We start from the raw sequence: 8,354 nt of genomic DNA on the forward strand, positions 1-8,354 counted from the left end.
GCAGGCCTTCCACTGCATGGTTTGTCAAGAACAGTTCCTGTTTTGTGAAACTTTCCATGGATAGCGTAAATTGTACTTTGCATATAAAGCGTCTCAAACTCCCGCTGAACTGCAGTCGGGGACAGCAAAAAACAAAACTTCTTGCTGGGTGGCAATTTTGCAATACTGTCAATTGGCAAGCCACGGGGAAGGGAATGATATGCTTACGAAATGTTCAAAGCCTAAGCTGTCAAATAATGATGGCCTCTGCCTCAAATCTGTCTGACTAATACCTGAAACGAAACAGAAAAAAACAGTTTAGAGTATACCAAGTGGATACGACACGTTGCATATAAAACGCTGGGAAAAAAATTAAGAGACCACTACAAAATCATCCATTTCTCAGATTTTGTCATTAATAGGTTTTGTATGTGGTTGAGTCAAATTAATGTTTTTGTTTTATTCTACACACGACTTATAAAATAACTCCCAATTTCCAAATACAAATCATGTAATTCAAAGCATGCATTTTGCAGAAATGTTTTAATTGTCAAACTACCCAAAAGGTTTCAGTGTTTTCTGGGGGGAGTCTATTATTTCCCAGAGCAAAGACAGTTACCATTAGAAGACATAAATCAAAACAATCAATTCCTACTGGAATGCCCCTCTTAATAAATGTGTTCGAAATGGCTTTTTTTAAGATGACAACATTGGAGGCAGCTCAGCTCAAATGAGAGTGCACCATGCATCTAGAAGAGGGGTCAGCAACCTTGAATACTCAGAGCCCACACACACACACACACACAAAACCCTTTTGACATCTAAAGTTAGGATAACACTGCATATTATCGTGTTGTTATTTTTTTTTACCTGTATGTATCAAAATTAACTATAGTGTGTGGCATTTATGAAATCAATGAACTGCTACAGAGAACACAATATGTAATTCCTGCATGTAACAAAAAACATTTTGAACACTGAAAAACAACACCTGGTTGAAGCTTACTTTCAAATAAAATAGTGAATTTGTCTATCTGAGTCTTGGTCGTAGTCATTAAATTAAAGCCGAACTTAAGTTATCCACCTGCAGCGAACCAACAATGTTGTCTGCTTCTGTGTTCTGTCAGCATCTTAGAATGTGTGGAGCATCTAGTCTGCTGTCAACTTGAATTAAAAAGGACCATTTCACTTAACAATGTAAAATATATACTGTATTCGCTAAATGATAGGCAGTTAATGTGACATTTTTAGAAGTCACCTTCATTCTCACACACGATTGTAAGCTGTCTGTGGTGGCGTGAGCAAATGAGCGTCATTTCAAGTAATGATCTGTTTGATTCAGAAACTTTTTCTTTTCTTGGATATATGCATGACCTACCGGGGTCAAATAGCTCATTAAATCTTGACGGCAGGTGTTTTGCACATTGGCTATTGTGGAAAAATCCAATTCAAATGTAGGATTGCAATCGAAAAACGAATGAACTTAAATAAAATCAGATTTCAATTAAATACTCCTTATTTATTTTCCAAAGAAGGATGAGAGCGACTCTGCAACCTCGTTTTGCAGACCCCAAAACATACACAATCGTGAACGCACGTAACTGCCTTCAATTGTTAAATTGTTCAACATAAACAAACCACCTTCACAGGAGGCTCATCAGTAGTATTAGCTGGCATACTAATAACTAATAACACACAAGCACATACTGACGGCACATCACACAGGCCAACAATGCACACATTATATTTGTTTACACAAAACCAAATATAGATATATGTCATTAAGCGTGCCATTTTGGCATTTACAGACAACAATATAGGTGAGAAAATGCAGGCAAATTTTCAGTCTTGCCTTTGAGGGTGCACAAATTTAATTCATTCACTCATGAATTAAACCTAACAACAACAAAAACAACACAATTCCACCAGATGGCAACAAAGTAACAATTTTATTGCTTCGGCCTGAGCACAAAAACAGCAAATATGCACATTTCATTGAATAATGGAGGATAGGTTGGCTCAAAAACATTTGTGAATGCCTAACTGACTATGATGGGGTTCACTGTAGAGAAAATGGATGGATGGATGGATGAAGGGATTGAGATGTTTCATAAAAAGATGTCCGTGTCAATTGTATGGAAATTTGTGAACTATGAAAGAGCCTGTTTATTGAGTGAACAATGAGACGTAAGCACAGTACGTGAGTCAGAAGCAACTTCATGTCAAATGACATCCGGAATTCATCAGACGGAGATGTTCTTCATCTGGCTGCTTTGAAAGCGGGCAAGCTTTATTGGCAAGAAAATGACTGTCGGCTGCAAGGACAGCTTTCAACTCGCCTCTCGGCGAACTCGAGCTTGACTCTTCATTGAGCACGACGTAATTTGGGCCGCTTGTTTTCTCTGGCCCGTCACACAGTGGCGCCATGTTTCATCTTGTAAAACCGAAACAGCTCTCATCAAACGATCGAACCACATGGTGCCACAAACATAGCTCCGACTCCAAATAATGCTTCGAGCAGGGGTTCTCAAACTTTTTGGGTGCAGGTGTCCATTACAGTGGAGATTTCTTTTCAAGGAATCCCTCCTGATCCCCAATTAAACATAATTACCATGTGTACCCCTTAATACCTTAGGAATTAAAAAGAGGATTTTGGGGGGGGAAGAAAGTAGTAATGTTACAATCCAAAAATATATATATATTTTTTTTTAGAGAAAAAAGATGTAATCCAATGAAAATAAAGTCCAACTTCTTCAAGAAAAAAAGTAAAAATCCTTTAAAGAACTAACTCGTAATTTTAGAATAAAGTCGAAATATTATGATGTGTCAAAGGGATGAAAGTTACTGTTAAAAAAAAGGACTATATAAACAGTTGGATTTAAGTTTGAAGAACATTTGCTTTTAATGTTTACAAACTGTTAATTTTTAAACAGTTATGTAGGTACAATTTCATTCAACTTTTAGATGCAGTGCATTTCAATTGAATCCTTATTTAAGTTGTCATTGTCTGATATTTCAGCAAAATGTTCAAACTATGCATAATTTTACAGTGGATTACAATAAAATAAAAATACAAAATAAACTTTAAAATAAAAAATACATACGTTTTAGGAATGAAAAAAATACTGTCACCTGATGCTAGAAGCTGAAGATGTCAACCAATCCGAGCAGACCTCCTGACACGCAGCACGTGCATGACATCACGGTAACCAACGCTCGAGCTTACATAACCTGCTGAACAAAGCTGCCTATTGTGCACCACAGGACTGGTCAGCATTTGCGCCACAGACGCAAATATTCCACCAGCTCTCTCAAGGTTGTCCCTCTGAGCACATTAATCATGACCGACGCATACTTATGTTGTACTTCAACCTTGTTTTCTCGTTAATTAAATTCAGTGGTGAGAAGTAATGAAGGAGAAATACTTGCAGGTATTTGTACTTAACTTGAGTATTTATTTTTCTGACCAGCGTACTTTTACTCCCTTCGTTAGATATCTATCTTTCCTTTCCTTACTTTACCACACCAGGGTTGTTACTTTTTTCAGCTTGTGTGTATGATGACACAACATCGAAAAGACCACTGTTGAGATCTTGATTTATGAAAAAAATCTGGAAAAAAAACAACAACAACAAGTGTAGCCTTTTCGTGCCAATCTTTATGTATACTTTTAAGCAGTAACAGTGAGCTAAAGATCAAGGAGAATGAAAACAAAATGAAAATACGAAAAACTATTTTGATCGTTTGCATATAGTCACATCACTTAATTGACCCAGTGCCCGGGGTCAATGTGCCCCTCGGGGCGACCGAATGCCCACCCATCTGGCGCTGACATTGCAGTAGGAGGAGTTTGTGTCTGTTGACTGTATTATACTGCTTCCCACTGGCCAAGGCGGGCACAACATAAAGAGCAGCACAATGAATTGGATTGAAGCATCAAATCATAATGCACAAACCCTTTAATTCTTTACATTCTGTTGACTTATGTCATTCCTCTATGTTTTTTATGAAGTACATAGAGTGCTATCTTCCTTATCAAAAAGACACAAACACAAAATGTTTTGTTTTAAGGGGAGGCTGGAAAGGATTAATGGCATTTCCATACGATGCAAGTGTTTTGAGCAAATTCAACTTGTATCTCAAGGCGTCATTATAGTTATAAATGTAACCCAAATCATTCCTTTGTATATAATTGCCAGTAAAAAAAAAATCATTTCTACTTTTTACTTTTGTGCTACATAGTCTGCACATTTTTTTTTACATTTACTTAGTACAGAGTGCGAGTACCTTCACCACCTCTGATGACCGTGGAAAAACGCTAGGGACCTATCAGCAAACCATCTGCTCTGATTTACGGTACACGCTTCATTTGAGACATGAGTCTCGCTAGCTGCACATCTGACAAAACATTTGAAAAACACTAAGAAGATAGAAACAATCCATCCAGCGCTTATCCTCGCTTGGGTTATGGGTGAGCCGAAGCCTAGCCCAGCTGACTTTGAGCGAAAGGCGGGGTAGACAGAGGACTGGTCACCAGCCAATCGCAGGGCATAGAAACACTCACATTCACGGACGATTTAGAAAGAGGGCCTCTTCGGAAAGTCCGATCTCCTAACCTTTATGCCACATTTCCCTAACCTTTGTTGGAATATGTCATGGGGTCAAGGACACATGAAAAGGTGCCTCCTTTCGAACATAAGCTGGTCAGCAGTGTTTCAAAGGAATTCGACTCCACTTTTCCGCACTGACGTCATCGCGCGACGTATTTTTTTAATTAAAAGTTTTATGTAATTTTTCTTCAAGTCTCTCTCTGGCCTAAAACTCTCGAGTGTCCTGATGTAGTCTGTAAACGTTGTCGGTGGTCCGTTCTTTTAATTATTGCTGCCGTAAAGGATTGTGGGTAATATATCTCCTTTCCTATCATAAACGTTGCTCAGGAGTAAACTCTGCTAAAAGTAGTTTAAAGGTGCCAACGAGGTGACAACCTTTCCTAAGCATTTTTAGAATTTGAATGACCTATCCTCCAAGTACTTCCCGGCCATCTTGCTCGGATAGGATAGGAAACCACATGCGACTGCATTACAGTACCTGAATTGCTCCATTTTGTCCACTTCACCAGAGCCAAGGCGTTTCAGAAGCTTGCTCGTAAGTCTAATTTTGGCTCACAACTCCCCCCAAAATAAATTGACCAAACAACTGCTCGTAACTAAAAAAAAAAAAAAATCAACAACAACAACAACCTCATAATATGAGGTGCTTATAGGTCAAGCTACCATTTTCCTTGCTTTAAATCTGGTTGTTTTAGTTAAGGTTATTCCTATATTCAAGTTCCCCATTAAGAGCCAACCTTCAATTTTGGAAATTCCTAGTTTATTTCCATAAATTCCTGTTAATTCCCATAGAATTCCAGTAATTTGAGTTAAGTGAGGGTGCAAACTGAAAACGTGCCCTTTCAATAGCAATTGTACCAGTATAACTAACTACAAATGTAAAACAAAATGAAAATAATAAGAATTATTATTTAAGATAAAATGCAAACGTATTGAAAAACTTAAAATACAACTGAACCACACTGTACTCGGGCAGTGATTGTTTCGTGTACCACCATTTGATCATCACTGTGTCGGCTGGCAGCCAGCAGCCTCCACAGCGCTTACGTGGAGCTATTAAGGTAATTACCTGGGCAATCGTCCTCTTTGTGTTTCCAAACGCCTTGAATGCTTTGCCAGAACTTGAGCGCAGAGGCCTAAGGATCCTGCCGCCAGAGACCAAAAGAGGGAAGCCAGAACACAGAAAGTTCTTCAGGAGCTGCTGGGAAAGCAGTTTAGTGGTCAATCAAACGCATGTGGAAAATTCAAACAAAAAAGCTTAGAGACAAACGACTTCCTCTATTAGACGAACAAACTTTGGTTGTTGTACTTGTGTTTTGTTAAGCTTCCTCAGCGACTTCCATGGACGTACCAGATTGCTTCAATGTCCCACTTGACTTTGTCAGGTTTTCCAAATGAGGCAAGCGTGTGACGAGTGGCCCAATATCTTGACATCAACACATTTCATGTCTTTTTTTTTTTTTAGAGGACGCGCTCTTTCCCTCCCTTCTGCTGCAATTTTGGAAAGGGTTTGCAGAAGTTGCCTGTGTGGCTGCCACAAATATTAGCTCCCCTACTTCGATATTGGATAGTCTCAGGTCTGGAAAGCGAGAGCGGCGAAGACCTTCGGCCAATTTTCCACAGCAGCTTCAACATGAGAACCTCTAAGGAGAAGCCAAACTCCAAGATGCGTTCTCCGCCGCACTTCCGTTTAATTCTACCCTTCAACCTTGTGTTCTTATTCCGTCGTTCAGTATTAGTAGTCATTTTGTCACAACTTTCAAGTACCAAACCTCCTGTAAATTGAGGTGGCAACAGATGTGATCTTTTACCTCTACCATTAAAGCCACATATTCTTCATGTGCACCTGAATAATGTCTGCGGGAAGTCTTGCTGTCTTCAATTTGACGACGGCTGAAAGGGAAAAGAGGAAACACACATCAGTGTTTGGTTGTCTTCTGTTATGTAACCGCCACAGACGACCTCATGTCTGACACTGCACGGGCAGGAAATAATCGAGTTTACCTTCAAGGAGCAGTTATGTTCTACAAAGAAGACTGTCACTTTCAGGTTAAATTCTTCCAACTTCCTGTTGGTCTTTTGGACGGACGGACACGCAGAGACACAGACAGACACACAGACACACAGACAGATAGACAGATAGACAGACGCTTCTCCAGCTCAGCGTCTCACCTGCCATCTGCCAGTGGATTTACAGCTTTCTGACGGGCAGGACAGAGCAGGTCAGGCTGGGGGAGGCCACCTCATCCACACGCAGCATCAGCACTGGGGCGCCCCAAGGTTGTGTCCTCTCTCCGCTGCTCTTCTCTCTCTACACGAACGACTGCACCTCAGCGAACCCGACTGTCAAACTCCTGAAGTTTGCAGATGACACCACTGTCATCGGCCTCATCAAGGACGGTGACGAGTCTGCATATCGACAGGAAGCGGAGCGGCTGGAGCTGTGGTGCGGCCGACACAACCTGGAGCTGAACACGCTCAAGACTGTAGAGATGAACGTGGACTTCAGGAGGCATCCTTCGCCACAGCTGCCCCTCACGCTGTCCAGCTGCCTTGTGTCAACCGTCGAGACCTTCAAGTTCCTGGGAATTACAATCTCCCAGGACCTGAAGTGGGCGACCAACATCAACTCCGTCCTCAAAAAGGCCCAGCAGAGGATGTACTTCCTGCGGCTTCTGAGAAAGCATGGCCTGCCACCGGAGCTGCTGAGACAGTTCTACACAGCGGTCATCGAATCAGTCCTGTGTTCTTCCATCACAGTCTGGTTTGGTGCTGCTACAAAAAAGGACAAACTCCGACTGCAACGGACAATCAAAACTGCTGAAAGGATTGTCGGTACCCCCCTACCCACCCTTGAGGACTTGCACGCTGCCAGAACTAAGACAAGGGCGTGCAAAATCCTCTCGGACCCTCCCCACCCTGGTCACCAGCTCTTCCAGCTCCTTCCCTCAGGTAGGCGCTACCGATCAATGCAAACTAGAACTAGTAGACATTCCAACAGCTTCTTCCCTCTTGCAATCAACTTCTTGAACAGCTAACTTACAATTCCATTACAACAAGCTGGCAATTTTTTGACTTGAGTTCGTTGTCACATTTCTGTATTATGTATTACTCGTGCACTCACTGTAGTTGTCTCGCCGTGCTGCACTATTTGCATATAGTGGCCACTCATGCCAGAGTAGCATCTGCTCCATTTGCACACTGATTGAGGAGTATCTGTAACATTTGCACAACCATTGTCCCAGATTATCGCACTACTCGTCACTTTAAACCGCATACACTCCTTGAAGTCTCAGTGCCCTTTGCACAATGGTCATTGCACCGGACTATTGCGATATTAGCCATTCGAACTGAGGACTCTGCATCTTTTTGCACAATTGTTGTTTGTTGTTGTTTTTTGTCAATGTCTTTATGTCTCCAAAGTGTTCTGTAAATTGACTGTCTGTTGTACTCGAGCGGCTCCAACTACCGGAGACAAATTCCTTGTGTGTTTTGGACATACTTGGCAAATAAAGATGATTCTGATTCTGATAGATAGATAGATAGATAGATAGATAGATAGATAGATAGATAGATAGATAGATAGATAGATAGATAGATAGATAGATAGATAGATAGATAGATAGATAGATAGATAGATAGATAGATAGATAGATAGATAGATAGATAGATAGATAGATAGATAGATAGATAGATAGATAGATAGATAGATAGATAGATAGATAGATAGATACTTTATTCATTCACAAGGGACATTTGCGGTTA

Source organism: Phyllopteryx taeniolatus, chromosome 1, assembly GCF_024500385.1.
Source record: "Phyllopteryx taeniolatus isolate TA_2022b chromosome 1, UOR_Ptae_1.2, whole genome shotgun sequence".
In the NCBI taxonomy this organism is placed as follows: domain Eukaryota; kingdom Metazoa; phylum Chordata; class Actinopteri; order Syngnathiformes; family Syngnathidae; genus Phyllopteryx; species Phyllopteryx taeniolatus.